The 15,977-nt window shown below is 40.0% G+C and overlaps 1 long non-coding RNA gene across 1 annotated transcript in view; it reads left to right on the forward strand.

The window, feature by feature from the left end:
* The first annotated feature begins 58 nt into the window (after positions 1–58).
* The window catches only part of LOC134735604 (uncharacterized), a 249,597-nt gene continuing 233,678 nt past the window's right edge, over positions 59–15,977 (forward strand). The window contains exons 1-2 of the long non-coding RNA XR_010118858.1: positions 59–143; positions 2,730–2,827. This is a non-coding gene — a long non-coding RNA (uncharacterized lncRNA). The remainder of the gene's footprint in view (positions 144–2,729; positions 2,828–15,977) is intronic.

Genomic DNA, 15,977 nt, shown 5'->3' on the forward strand with positions numbered 1-15,977 from the left:
TGCCTGATTCCCAGCTTCTTAACGGCTAATTTGCTTCCCAGTAACTGCTGCCTTCTACCTGTAGGGGGAGCGCTTCCTCTGGAGGGGGATGCAGCACTAGGAGGAGTCGTGTCACGCCTGCCTGATTCCCAGCTTCTTGCCAGGTAAAATCTGATTGAAGTGGCGGGGCTTAATACGTAGGTGAAGGGTTGATAGATGCAGCAAGCCTGCATGGCACACGTTAACCTATGTAACAAACCTGCACGTCCTGCACGTATATCCCAGAACTTAAAATAATATTAATATAAAAAAAAATCTGGTTAGGCCGGGCGCGGTGGCTCACGCCTGTAATCCCAGCACTTTGGGAGGCCGAGGCGGGCGGATCACGAGGTCAGGAGATCAAGACCATCCTGGCTAACACGGTGAAACCCCGTCTCTACTAAAAATACAAAAAAATTAGCCGGGCGTGGTGCCGGGCGCCTGTAGTCCCAGCTCCTCGGGAGGCTGAGGCAGGAAAATGGCGTGAACCCAGGAGGCGGAGCTTGCAGTGCGCCGAGATCGCGCCACTGCACTCCAGCCTGCACTCCAGCTCCTAGTCCAGCACAGAGGGAGACTACGTCTCGAAAAAAAAAAAAAAAACACCTGGTTAAAGTGAATGCCAAAGCAGCAGGGTTGATTGAATTAGGGGTATGGCTGCCTGCAGTGCCTTGGAGGTGGACAGGAAAGAAATCCTTGAGCCTGCCTTTGCTGGCTTATGTAGTCCTGATTTCTGGGACTTCCTCTTGCTTTCTCCCTGAACCTGTAGGCACTGGCATAGTTCTGGTTTCCTGGGTTCCCAAACTGGGGTCAAAGTGGGAAGAATAAGCAAAGCATCAATAGAAATGACCAGAAAAGATCTTCCATCACTGCACCGCCATATCTGGTGGTGGCTGAGCAGTTTGCAGAGGCTGCTGCAGGCTGCCACAGTGTGCTTTCGGGGGTGAGGGAGATTAGGACCCAAGACCTTAGAGCTGGATCAGCCTACTGTGGATCCTGGCTCTGACACTTAATTGCTGGGTGAACTTGAGCAAGTGAGTTGAATTCTCTGAGATGTGGTTTTCTTATAAGAAATGAGGATACTAAATCCCACTTTGTAGGAGTTCTATATGTTCAATTAAATAATATTTTTTAAGTGTTCAATATAGCATGGCTCATTGTAAAGGCTCAGTTAAGGATAGCTTTTGGGGGTAGTTATGTACATGTGCTAAGATAGAAACTTTTGCTGTTGTAGCTATTCCCACCTCACTGTAACCAATGCGCAGTGAATAACAGGTGAAACATCGACTCTGTGTGGCTCTTGACTGCAGGTTTAAAATCCCAGACTCGGTATCCTCTCCTATTCAACATGCTTGCTCTCACCAGTTGTTATTTTGCAAAGTGCTCTAAAGTAACCTAAGATAAATGAAGAAAATTAAATAAATCACAATTATACTTCCAAACCAATTTCATTTGCACTAGATCAGGGTCAGCAAAGAGCCAGATAGTAAATATTTTAGTCTCTGTCTAACTACTAAACCCTGCCATTGTTATGTGAAAGAAGCCAGAGGCAATTCTTTAAAAAATGAGAGTGACTGTGTTCCAATAAATCTTTATTTATAAAAGCAGATGGTGGGTTAGATTTGTCCTGCAGGCTCTGATTTGCCAGCCCTTCACTAGGATATGGTGATTATGTTCAATCTTGGGACATTTTGCTTTGCTTTTTGTTTGTTTGTTTAACAAGAAAAAGATACAAGAGAAAGTGATGGCACAGAAAGTGATACCTGGACCTCTGGAGTACAGTGTCCTAGTCTCAGCACTGACACTAACACACTGAGTCACGTGAGAATTACATGGGACTTCTCTGAAGTATTTCAAAATGAAAGATTTTCTTTTTAAAAATCATAGGTTGGGGCTGGGCCTTTCAAAACATATTTTTTACAGTTTTATGACCTGTACTGTGCCTTAGATGTCATATCTGACTGCTTAACCATTCTCACACACACCACTTGTCAAGACAAGATCATCAGCCAGTGCTTATGAGCCATCAATGTTTAGGCACTGCCCCATAATTTAACTCTGCTCAGGTCAATATGTGCAGTAAATGTTCAACAGCAGGATGCTGAAGCAGTGTCTAGAGGTTGTATTAAGTGGGATAGAAATAAGTGGGCTAAACAGAAAGAATGCTTTAAAAACACTAAAGTGCCATCCTAAATTAGTCAGCCAGCTGTGGATTGCTTAGGAACAGCAGGATCAGCCAGACAAGACTGGCTTTCAGCCTGCAGGTCAAGGGATAATGTGTTTGACCTCCTGTGCACCCATGAGTAAACGGTGCTGGCTGTAACACTGCCTTATCCACATAGCCAGGGTTTGTCTCCATGGAGCCAGGAGGCCATTCGGCTAGGCCTTCCTCACAGTCAACATGGCTCAAATGTAGACTTTCAGCATTATCCCCAAATGAGGTCATACATACTAGCACAGAGATACATGACAGGATGGAAAAAAATATGTTGTAAAATATGGAACATATGTCTCATTACCATGCCACAGTGCTTCTAGGACACGACAAATTAATATTTTACGTTAACTTAACAAAATATATAGTGTAGAGCAAATAATATGTCTTTCGTCTTTTGTGTTTTATGAGTATTAATTTGTTAAATGTAAACAACTCAAATAAAACATATTTTTTTGATAACCACGTTTAGGCATATCTTTATTTTTTAATGCCCTAGAGATCTTTGAAAGTGCAAGTGGAACAGGCTTCTCCCCCCATGGCTCCACTACCGGTGTAGTCACAGTGAACATGAGATCAGACGCCAGGGATCTGATGGTAATGCATTTATTAATTTATTTGATACCCGTAATTTCTGCGAATATCTAAGCTCTTAGATTTATGCTAATTTAAAGTGCTATTTTAAAGGCACAAAGATTACTATTCACTTAAGCCTTTCTGGTGATTTCCCATTGCTCTTAGGGCAATATCCAATGTCTAGAAACTGCCCTGTCTCTTCAGGCTCATTTCATACCAGCCTCCCTCCTCTTTCTTTTATTCCAACCACATTGTTTATCTTTCATTTCATTCCTTGCCATGCTCTCTCTCTCTCCCTTGATCTTTGCACATGATATTCTTTCCTGGAACCATCTTCCTACCTCATTTCCTTAGGTCTCAGCTTAAAGGATGTTAGAATCCCCTAAACATTTCCAACTCCTACACCAGCTCACACTTTCTGTTTTAAGCGGTGACAACCTCTGTCATAAGCACCATCAGAGAGGACTGGCATTGCTTGTGCAGTTGTATGTTTCCCCTGTAAGAGTGCACATTTTATGAGGTTAGAGATTATGTCTGTCTTGTTCAAAGCTGTCTTGTTTAAATGGCATATAAGCTTTCTGCTCTGGTCACTTCTTTGAGGCTTCACTTTCTTGTGGGGACTCCAGGTACGTGTAAAATTCTAAGACTGGTACGTCTTTCTCTTGCAAATCTGTCTTATGTCAGTTTAATTCATAGGTCCAATCAGAGGCCCTCCAAAATGGAAATTTTTTCCTCTCCTACAGCATGAGCTTAGTGGTAATCTTTGAATAGGAAGGTAACTGTGTTGCTTGCATTTTTATACATGTGGACATGTAAAAGTTGGCTAAGAGAAGTAATTAGTAAATTGGGCCTGTGTGGACAAGCCAATTCTCATTCTAATGCTGTGAATACTTAATAGTCATAAAAGGGTACTGTGGTATATAAAAAGGATATTCATACTAGAGTGACATGCACAATTCAGTGTTGAAGATTAGAGCTTGTAAAGGAATACAATTTTTCATTTAGTCTGTCTATTACAGATTTTGGACATGCTAAAAGTCTTGATTGAGACTATCATCCTGCACATTGTTCAATAAATATCTGTTGCATGAAAAACCTTTACCAATGACCAGAGGTTTTTATATTTTCTCTAGAAAAGAGAGGGCTGTGGCTTCTACTTGTTTGCATTGAAGGAATTCAGGACATGCCACCCAAAAATATGCTACCGTGGCATATTGACCGTTTTGAGCTGAAGGCACTTGAGAAACAGCAGATACAGGAAGGGCTTTCTGAACTCCTCTTTTCCATCTAAAAAACAGGCTGTAAAATTTACCATGAGAAAAGTGCCCTTCCTGTACAAGGAAGAGAACATCCTTATCAGCAGAGACTGGAAATCAATGCTGAAGTGGATTTGTACAAACAACCTTACTAAAATAATCCTTATCTTCCATTAGTTTCCCCCAATATGTCTCTTAATCACTACCCCATAGCTTACTGTTCCTAGCCCAAACACCCATGTCTTGTCATTTATTCACAAATCTTTCATTTCTTTGTTTAAATGGCATATAAGCTTTCTGCTCTGGTCACTTCTTTGAGGCTTCACTTTCTTGTGGGGACTCCAGGTACGTGTAAAATTCTAAGACTGGTACGTCTTTCTCTTGCTAATCTGTCTTATGTCAGTTTAATTCATAGGTCCAATCAGAGGCCCTCCAAAATGGGAATTTTTTCCTCTCCTACAGCATGAGCTTAGTGGTAATCTTTGAATAGGAAGGTAACTGTGTTGCTTGCATTTTTATACATGTGGACATGTAAAAGTTGGCTAAGAGAAGTAATTAGTAAATTGGGCCTGTGTGGACAAGCCAATTCTCATTCTAATGCTGTGAATACTTAATAGTCATAAAAGGGTACTGTGGTATATAAAAAGGATATTCATACTAGAGTGACATGCACAATTCAGTGTTGAAGATTAGAGCTTGTAAAGGAATACAATTTTTCATTTAGTCTGTCTATTACAGATTTTGGACATGCTAAAAGTCTTGATTGAGAACACTGCTTAAGTGAGAGGTTACTGACCCCAAGGCCAACAGGGACCAGGCATTAATGTAAAGAAAAGGGCTGGGTGGGGACTGGGGCAAAATGGGGTTCAGCCATAGGTAATTGTTTCCATGTGGAAGTGTTAGCTTGGACAGGTGTTTTGATTTTTGAAGAGAAGCAGAAAATCCATAGCGTTGATGTGAAATAATGATTTTTTTTAAATGTTGGTAAATAATTTCAATTTTTTTTTGAGATGGAGTCTTGCTCTGTCACCAGGCGGGAGTGCAGTGGTGCAATCTCGGCTCACTGCGACCTCCGCCTCCCAGGTTCAGGCGATTCCCCTGTCTCAGTCTCCAAGTAGCTGGGACTACAGGCATGCGCAACCACGCCCGGCTAATTTTTTTTTTTTTTTTTTTTTAATTTTAGTAGAGACAGGGTTTCACCATGTTGGCCAGGATGGTCTTGATCTCCTGATCTAGTGATCTGCCCTCCTTGGCCTCCTAAAGTGCTGGGATTACAGGCGTGAGCCACTGCACCCGACAATAATTTCAAAAATTTTAAATACCTTTCTTACTAGACAAAACATGTCTGCTGGGCCACCAGCTTGCCAGCTGTGAATTTAAAACTTAATCATTGGGCTGCAATCAGAATTACTGAGACAAACAATAAAGTTGCTGATGCATGAATAAATGATGCATGGATATTTAACTAAATGAACAACTGATGCATAAATAGTAAATCAAATAATTTTAGAATGAGAAGGGACATTAGAATCACCTTGGAACAACTTTCTCTATGATACAGATGAAAAATCTCAGGTCCACAAAAGTTAAATTCTAGGGCTTAAACTCAGATGCACAAATTAAATAACATGGACTTGAATCCAAGTGTTTTGATGCTTGGCTTTTCCCACATCTTCAAGCAACTGTTGGGGGTGTGTGTGTGTGCATATTCTGCTATAATAAAAGTGTAAATGGAATGACATATGGTGGCCAATGCTAGTACAATTCAAATTTTACTGTGCGTGCAAATCAATTGGGGATCTTGTAAAAAATCAAAGTTTTGATTCAGTAGGCCTGGAATGGGGTCCAAGTCTTTTCAGTTCTTAAAATGTCCCAGGTGATGCTGATCCCAGGACCAAATTTCATTAGTAAGGACCTACCTTATTGACAATTGTCCTGGATGCCTGGGCTGGACTAAATGTCCCAGAGTAGAATATGTTCTTTGCTCTTTTCTGTGCCAATCAACACTCTAACATTGTATTTCTCTCATTCTGCATCCTTGATAAGTAAAATATATTAAATTAAATGCTAAATTCACTCAACAGGAAAAGTAGATGAGCAAATGACTGGAAACAAGGGGTAGTAAGCTATACGAATCAAAAATCTCCGTGATGCGAAACATATGAGTCCTCTCATGTCTTGTTTTATTGATAAATATTAGTTCTGGTTAGTTCTTAGGGACCTCTCAAATCATTTTGTAATTAATAGTAACAAAAAAATGACATTCTTGACAATAAAGGAGAAAAAGGTATTTCAGGATGTAACAGCAAACATTCCACAAGATGGCAGTAAACTCTTATGCTTTACATTATCCTTGACTTCAACCTTTTACAGAATATACATTTTATCAGGGGAAATTTTTCAGACTGAGAATTACACATTGTTTTTTGAAAAGACAAAACAATACTTAATAAAAGTTATATTTTTCACAGTCCCCAAACTAATGACTATGTGTCTATACTTTCTTCTTCATATGAGTATGACATAGTAATGCCATTCTTTTAACTTGTACTTAGTCTTTCAGGTTCTCATTTAAGACTGAGTGGAATATACTTTGGTGAAATATTGTAAATGTTATAAAAAAGATAGATGATTAAGAGATTTTAAAAATAAAAATAAATAAATAAATGACCAAAAGTAAGAGCTGGAAAATGTGTTAAAAACCTTGAATATAATAATCATCTATTTTCCCATAAATTTCACAATATTTCAACAAAAATGTGTTTTTTATCAATCTAAAAATACTGATAATTACAGTTTAATACCCATTGCAGTATAAGACTATAAACATTAAAGAAATCGTACTCCTAAGACTTGTCTGTAAGCTCTGTATTCTCTCTAAGCCAGTCTCAGGAGATTACAGAAGCATGAATTAAGAAAAAGAAAATACAACAATTGAGGGTTTTCTAAAAAGCTTTTCTTGTGTGAATAAGAAGAAATGGGTAATTTACTGACCTAAAGACAGTGATATACATATGTACAGATACCATGCTTTATACTGCAATGATGATGGCAAAATTGGGTAGTATCCTCTTTCATCATCAAATCTGTGTGTGACCTAAAACCACTCATTTAATGACCTTGGGATTCAGTTCCTTCTAGTATAAAATAAGACATATAGATTAGTTGATGTCATTTCCAACTCTGTAACATTCCAGGTTTCTCAGGAGAAAACATAGTTAAGTAAGGTAAGTGTAAACTTTGAGAAAGACCATGGTGTGTAGAGGCTTCTGCGGCCTTTAGGGTGTGGCAACACCGTATCTTTATTCTTTATGTATTCTATGTTGCTCACAGAGAGAATCCTGGAACTGTATTTGTTTTAATATAATCCACAAAGAGATTGGCAAGGTAGAGTGCTGCATCAACACTGAGGGGTGTGTGGCTGTTTTCTGTATTCTTGAAATAACCGTATTATGAATCTCTTTTCTTCACCCATAAGTTTCATTTCATTAGGCCCTTAAAATAGTCCAGGGAAGAGTTGACAACTAGATAAATGATTTGTGTTTAGCACAGAGTGCTTTTATATATTAGAGGGCACCAGGAACATAAGAGAGCTGTGTCAATTGTGGGGGTGGGATGCCCTCACGGGCAGCTTTGCCCCCTTCCTGGGCAGTAGTGGCTCTCCTCCTCCTGCCTCCCTGACTCTTCCACTCTTCCCCTTCCACCTTTTCTCTTCTCTACTCTCTTTTCTCCTTTCTTCCTCACCCTTCTGGTCTCCAGGCCCGTGTTTCCCAGGCCCATCCCATTCCATCCACAACTCCTCGGGCACTTGTCCTCCTGCAGATATGGTCACACAGAGCGTCTGGTGGTGCATGACCCCTGCTTGCCATTGAAACCATTGGGCCAGGGTGGTGCTTTGCTTCAGGCATGTCATTCCATTCCTAGCTCAGCTGAGGATGGGGATATAGTACAGTAACCCCTCCCAATCCACAAGGGACATGTTCCAAGACCGCCGGTGGATGCCTGAAACCACAGACAGCATCCAATCCTGTATATACTGTGTTTCTTTTCTATATGTACATACTTATGATAAAGTCTAATTTATGGTAGACACAGTAAGAAGTTAATAACAATAATCAATAATCAATTAGAACAATATAGTATAATAAAAGTTGTGTGAATATGGTCTCTCTTTCCTCTCTCTTTCCTGAAATATCTTGTTGTACTCACCTATTTTTGGTCTGCAGTTTATCTTGTATAACTGAAACCATGGAAAGCAAGACTGAGGATGAGGGGAGACTACTGCATTGCTTTGTCTCTAGTAGAGTGGAGAGTCCTCTTTTGCTTCCAAATGAGTTTTTAAAGAAATTGGCTAAAGGCACCATTGTGTTAGATGGAGCCACCTAATGTCATTAAGCTCATAAGCATGTGTCACTGGTAAGTAACATAAATGCTGAATGGTTGGGTTTCAATTGAGTGCCTGCTGACCCAGCTCCAATGCTAAAATTTTCTTCACATATCTTTCACACATACACTACATTTATGGCTCTTGATCTCAGAAACACATTGACATTCTACGGGAAAAACAAAGTCAGCTTTTCTTCAGGGTCTGGATTTTTAGACTGTCAGGCACTTCCACATGTGTGCTCCATGATCTATGATGCATTCCACACCTAGCACTCATTTAGAATTGGCATAAAGATTATATCTAAAAATGGTATCAAAACCAAAATAAAATAGGTAATAGATGTTTTGCTTTCTCCTACTCCACAGTTTAAGCCTCAACCAATTGTATGCAAACCTTGTCTCTGTCCCCCATGATATTATCCTCAACTTCTGTCCAGCAGTAAAAATCATATTCCAATTTAAAGAGTTGAACAAGTCCCAGGAAAAATGCAAAATGGGGAAAGACTGTCTTTAGAATTTCTCTACCTTCCCCTCAGAGTTCCCATCAAGTATTGCTGCTTAGCTTCCTGGCCTCCCAGCTGCCACTCTGTCCTGGTTTCCCTAGGAGCCTACCAACAATTCAAACAGGACATTGAACTCAGAGAATTATTTTTCATAGCCTGATAGTGATGTTTCTCTCTTCTGAACGCTTGTCGAGTTTAAGCAGTGGGTTCCAGGAGCTGAGCCTTAGAGCATGAGATAGGTGGAGGCATGCTCACTTTGGTCAGGTGGACAGTTCTGTCATCACCACAATTCGGGGTTGAGTGTTCTCAGTTCACTTACTTTTAGGATAATTTCACAGCAATGGACTAGAATCATTTTTCGACAGTATGATTTAATAACCAAAAAGACCAACGTACTTGGATATCAAAACCTTGGCCTTATCAGGTTGGTAATTTTAGAGATCCTATCAGATGAACCCTTCAGCAATTCTATCAATTGCCTACTACCCAAACAAGCTCCTTTATGGCTAATTGTTTAAGGGATAGCTACAACAATGCATTTCCTGTCTTTTAGTAGCAAACAGTGTCTGGGAGGCACTGACCTTTACCAATGGGACAAACAGGTTGTATCCCCAGAAGACAGTGATGTTCAAAGTAAGATTGCAAGAGAAAAACAGTATTGATTGGATTTAAGGAAGAATGGTTATATTGTGTTTATATTTAGACAAACTCATAAGATGTAGTCACAAAGAAACAGTGGTAAACATAAGGAATCAATTCAACTCCTGTTGATTTCATTATTAATTACAAAATGGTATCCTATGTTATGAAATCTTTCATTTATTCATTTGTTCAAGGATAACTTCATTCTTTGAACAAGTGTTTATTGAGAGCTTAATATTTATGGGCACAATACCTGGATTAAACTAAGCTTGATTCAAAACACATGAAGTATTTAACAGATAAAAAAACACAGAAAAATTAACTTATTTGGTATAACAAATGCAAAAGGTCTTACGTGATACATAGTGATTTTAGTCTATTTTACAGCTTCAGGATCTAGAGGTTAAATTATTTGCCCAAAGACACCTAAATTTTGTAACTAAAACCTGCATATCTCTATTACATTTCTAGTACACTTTTCCTATTGCACACTGGCATTACATTCATTGATTCTTAAAACAACCCTTCATCCAGGCCTTAAACCTTGGCTTTAGGCTCCAACTCTGGCTCTTTTTATGAGGCCACCCTGAGCTCCCAACCTGGGCTCTCAACTCCTTTCCTAAGAAGCAGGCAGTTTCTGCATTCCCCAGCCTGCAACTATGGCAAACACACAAACACATGAATAATGAAACAAATAAACAAGCAAACAAAGCATGGCCTTTTCCTTTCCTGAGATACTCAGGAGAATTTTAAAATATAGACCCAATTTTGGAGTTAAAAAATTTGTGCTCAAAATTCAGTTCTGTACCAGGTGACCTTGGCTAGGTCTTGCCAACTCTGTCACTGAAGCCAGCAGCTTACCTGATTGATTGACTTTTCATTGATTTCATCTACCGTCTTCATGTTAGGAAGCCACAGACTCATGGATACCCAGGAAATAAACATGACTTTTTTATAGCTCAAAAGCTTTCTGGGGGAATTTGAAGAGGGATTTTTTTTGTGTGTGTGTGTGTGTGCCAATTATTCTGTTTTACTAAGCTCCACCATCACTTTGGCTTTAATACTCAATGCAAACAAGAACTTTTACTACTTGGCTGACCCCAAGTAAATGGCTAATTGTGATTCTTAAATCTATAGACCTCATGAGACAGCAACTATACCTTTATGCATATGCTTGTTATTGATCATTGCAGAAAGTATGTAACTCTCTGGAATAGTCTCAGAATTACTGTAGTTGGTGTTGCTCAACAAATTTGTCTTTTGATGTAAAATGTCATTGTCAAAATTCAAAGTTATAATAAGATTCTGCACAAAGCACTCTGAATTACATTTCTCAGAATAACTTGAGAAAGTATTGTTCAGTAGCAATGCAAAGCACAAATTGTAATGTTTCAGAGAAAACCTTTCATTTTTTCAAAACTTGTAAGTCTATTAATCCTAAAATTATGATTCACTCCAAGGATATTTTAGCACAAATTCAGAAATATAATGTTCTATAATATAATTAGTAATCCAATAAAATATTTTGCTCTAAATTACATAATAAACGTACTATGTGAGTAATAATATTCTTAAAATGAATTCCAGGAAAATTCTTCAGGTTCTTCTTTCAAAATAATTGCATATAATTCTAAAAAATTTATTGGAGTTCCAAAGACTGCAGTCATTATTTTATTGAATTAGACAGCATGCAGGCTAACGGTAGTCCATAATGAAACTGCTAGGTGTCGAGGTAAAAAGTGATAAAGGATGAAATTTAAAGCTTCCAGAAATTCAGCTGAGAGAAAATGCACAGATTGTGCCTTTTAGCCACTGTTTTACCACTACTAATAGAGAAGCAGCAAAGTCGGATCTTTTTGTTTGTTTCCCATCACTACCAAGCTGCCAGTTTAATTCCTCATTAAATAGATAAACATGTTTCTAAGCTTAAGTGGCAAAGGATCATCAGCATCCAATACTCTCAACTCAATACCAGGAATCTATTAATGTTTCTAAGGTTCTTTTATTTTTATGGTGATTTATTTTGTCTATTCATCCTCTGAGCTCAATGTGGGAACTATATAAGCTTTTCTATCTGAAAATCCTCAAAGAAGGGCGAAAAAAAAATCTGTGTCATGGTGAGAGGCAGTGGATATCTTTGTACATGACAGAGAATGTAGGCACATTCATTTTATTTGACTTCATAGCTCTAGAGAATTATCTGCTTTGTTTCATGAGGCATCACTCCTTATGTAAAAAAGGGATGCAATTTGAGGAATTTAGCATAAATACTGGTCAGTCTTTTGCTGGTGACAGTTTAGTGCCCATCTTTTAGACATTCCTTTTAATGCTGTCAATATTTACAATGGAACATCACAAGCATAATTTCACCACTGAAAATCAATTTCATGTAAATGCCATTCTCTTGTAGGGCTGGTGATGAAAGACCCCTCTCCAAAGTCTCTCTCCTTCCCTATTATGCTGTTTTGCTTTGCAGTTTATTATCTGTGCCTTCAGCCACACAGACACTTGGGAGAGGGAGAAGAAGAATGATCTGGTATGCCAATTAGTCTCAGAAAACCCTTCGTTTAAGACTGCTTATAAGTTTCGGAAATTACCATATTTAAGAGATTCCTGACATGGGCTGAGCTTTTCATTTCTGATCTTGTGTGGTCACACAAAATTTAATGTCATTCAAACTCATGTGACCTTACTATTTCTTGTCAAATTACTTCATTTTATTCAACGTCATACATGTTGTATTCTTAGCAGGCCCCTCTCCTTACTCTGAGACATGTAATGTTGACTTCACTTTCTCTTTCCTTCCATCCTCCCCCCCTTCCTCCCTCCCTCCCTCTGTCCCTCCCTCTCTCCCTTCCTTCCTTCCTCCCTTCTTCTTTTGTTTCTTGCTCATTAATTTCCCTTCCTTGACAAGCAGCTTTCCTAAACATTACTTGCTATTTAACGACCAGCTCTGGCTTATTTTTCCTTGTGGAACTGTCTTGGATTACTCATGAAGAATAATGAGCCCTAACACAATGTTAGCTCACAGGTGACCTTTGATAAATAAGAGATGATAAGGCTCTTACTATCTGGAAGGTAGGATCTGGTTATGCACTAATGAGCTTATGCAAAAGTGCTGGCTATGACTATCAACTCATAATTTCCGATATGGGAAAAGTACAAATATCTTTATCTCCTGTAATTAGTGAATTTCTCTTTTTACTACCTCCGTCTCACTGGAATGATCAACAGGCATTCCAGTGAAGATTTATGCTGTCTCCTTTCCCACAGTATTGTCCAAATTCCAAGGGACTTGATGCCAAAGCCATACGAAGAATTTTGGTGGATGTTGGGTCATTACTCAGTGCTCTTGTTAAAACTTGAGTCTACTAAGATATTCACTGCTCCCCCAAGACACTTGCTCATTCATCCACTTTAGGTGCTTTTCAATATGGCCTTCACAGGTCAATTGCTCTCTCTGTGGTCTTTAGGTCATCCTTGGGTATATGGCCACCATTCTGTGTTCCTGAACCATTAAGTATAGGAAATCCAAGTGAAGTTGTTTAAGATGATGCTTGCCTACGTGCAGCATGTGGCTCTTTCTCTCTCAATGTCTTTATCTGAGAAGGAGTCCTACCGCCTCCCTGTGTCTTCTTCTGGGAAGTGAGTCACAGGTTTCCTGCTCTCTGATCCCACAGGCTTTCTTACTGTTTTGCTGGTTTTTTTTTTTTTTAATGTATGGGACAGTATTCTTTTCCAGTCCTGAGGATTCTATTCCAATCTCTATGGATGAGGATTAAGAGCAGTGAAGGCTGGTCTTACTTTTGATGTTTTCTTGGATTCTCTTACCTATGCATACATCTTTTGTACTCTCCTAAGTACTAATTTTTTAAAAACACAAAGACTAGAAATAAATTTATTTTTCCCCTACTTCATGCTGTTACATTTTGTAAATAAGGTGAAAATCACAGGTCTTTAAAGTTAGCTAAATACTAAATATGGAGGGCAAGTTTAAGAGAAGGGAGAAATGGTGGGATAATGCATAAAATACTCACAAATGCATTAAAAACCCTATTATTTAGTATGCTGAAAATATTATAATACATTATTTTTCACATCTTATACTACTGTAAGTTCCTTGAAGAAGGGGAGCAGTTTTAGTATTGTAGAATCTCCTGTAATGCCCAGGAACATGATGCACATATGGGAGGTGCATTAGTTCGTTCTCACACTGCTATCAAGAACTACCTGAAGCTGGATAATGTATAAAGAAAAGAGGTTTAATTGACTCACAATGCCACAGGCCGTACAGGAAGCTTGGCTGGGACAGCCTCAGGAAACTTACAATCATAGCAGAAGTGCAAAGGGGAAGCAAGTACGTCTTTACATGGTGGGAGATGAGAGAGAGCGAACAGGGAAGTGCTACACACTTTCAAACGACCATATCTCATGAGATCTCACTCACTATCACGAGAACAGCAAAGGGGAAATCTGCCGCCCGTGATCCAATCACCTGCTGCCAAGTCCCTCCGCCAACACTGAGGATTACAATACAACATGAAATTTGGGTGAGGACACAGAACCAAACCATATCAGTAGGGATTTGTTAAATTTTTGCTAAATGATGGATTGATGGTGAGACATTTGTGGTTTAATAAATGTAGTTGTTAAGTTACCAGAAGAATTTGCATTTTGTAATCGGACTTGCTTATCTTTCATGATGTTTCTTAACATAACACAAAGTTATGCAGAACTAAATATCACACCGAGTGTGCTGAACTTGTTTGCTGTTTTGGGAAATTTATAAGCTTCTGAAATATGTATTCTGCTTGCCATGTGCAGTGAAATTGAGCTTAAGAAACTTTACATGCAAGAACTCTACAATCAAGAAAACTGAAGGAGGGCAGGGCCAAGATGGCCAATTAGAAACAGCGGCGATTGGAGGCTCCCATCAAAAAGAACCATAATTAGCTTGTGAATTCTTCACTAGCAACCAAGGTATCCAGGTTCTCTCATCAGAACTGACTAGGCAGCTGGCGTGACCCACAGAGAAGAAAGAAGAGCAATGTGCTGCAGCTGCCCACCTGAGAGCCACATGGTGCAGGGGAGCCCCCAACCCCAGCCAATGGAGGTGGTGAGTAAGCATGCTACCCAGCCGGGGAAACCATGCTTTTTCCATGGAACTGTGCAACCAACGGATCAGAAGATCCTACTTGTGAGCCCACGCCACCAGGGCCTAAAGTCCCAACCCTGGAGCCACGCAGACTCTCAACAGCCTCTCAGCTGGAATCTGCTTAAGCATACGGAGCTCCCAGCCGTGAGGGGCGACCAACACCAGCTGCAGCTGCGGCTGCCTGCTGTCTAAGCCATTTGAGCTCCTTGAGAAAGGGACAGCAGCCAGCACTGGGGCTCACGACTACCCAACATGCTAAGCTCCCTGGGCGGGGGAAGGGCGGCAGCCATCTCTACAGTTCCAGGCCATGCTTTTCCCCTTCTGGAGCCGGAAAGGCTGGATGGCTTGGTCCCAAGACATGTCCTCCACAGCCCAACACACCAGCCGTGGCAGAGTGTGGCCAGAGTGCCTCTTCAGGCCTGACCCTGACCCATCCTTCCTCAGTGGGCAGGGCTTCCCCTGCAGGTACTCCAATAAATCCAGCCAGAGGCTAAGGGACAGAACAGGGATCTCCCTGGGCCTCGGGGGAGGGGTGGCCGCAGTCTCTGCGGACCAGCAGACTTAGCCTTTCCTCCTGGTAGTTCTGAGGAATTCGGGCAGCCCAGATGAGTGAGTTTCCCCCCAGCGAAGCACAGCCCCTCCACCATGGGACAACGGGTCCTGTTCCCTGTGCCACCCAACTGAGTGAGACCCTCCAACAGGGGTTGTCAGACACCCTATACAGGAGTATTCCTGCTGTTATCAGATCGGTGCCCCTCGAGGTCAGAGATCCCAGAAGAAGCAGCAGGCACCCATCTTTGATTTCCTCCAACCTCCTTGAGCGATATCTCCAGATTAGAAAGCTAGAAAGATCTCAAATAGACACCTTAACATCACAATTAAAAGAACTAGAGAGGCAAGAACAAACTAATCCAAAGCTAGCAGAAGACAAGAGATAACTAGGATCAGAGAAGAACTGAAGGAGATAGAGACACGAAAAAGCCTCCAAAAAAAAAAAAAAAATCTATGGATCCAGAAGGTGATTTTTTTGAAAAAATTAACAAAATAGACTGCTAGCTAGACTAATAAAGAAGAAAAGTGAGAAGAATCAAATAGACAAAATATAAATTGATAAAGGGAATATCACCACTGACCCCACAGAAATAAAAACTACCATTAGAGAATACTATAAACACCTCTATGCAAATAAACTAGAAAATCTAGAAGAAGTGGATAAATACCTGAACGCA

Source organism: Symphalangus syndactylus, chromosome 22, assembly GCF_028878055.3.
Source record: "Symphalangus syndactylus isolate Jambi chromosome 22, NHGRI_mSymSyn1-v2.1_pri, whole genome shotgun sequence".
Classification (NCBI taxonomy): domain Eukaryota; kingdom Metazoa; phylum Chordata; class Mammalia; order Primates; family Hylobatidae; genus Symphalangus; species Symphalangus syndactylus.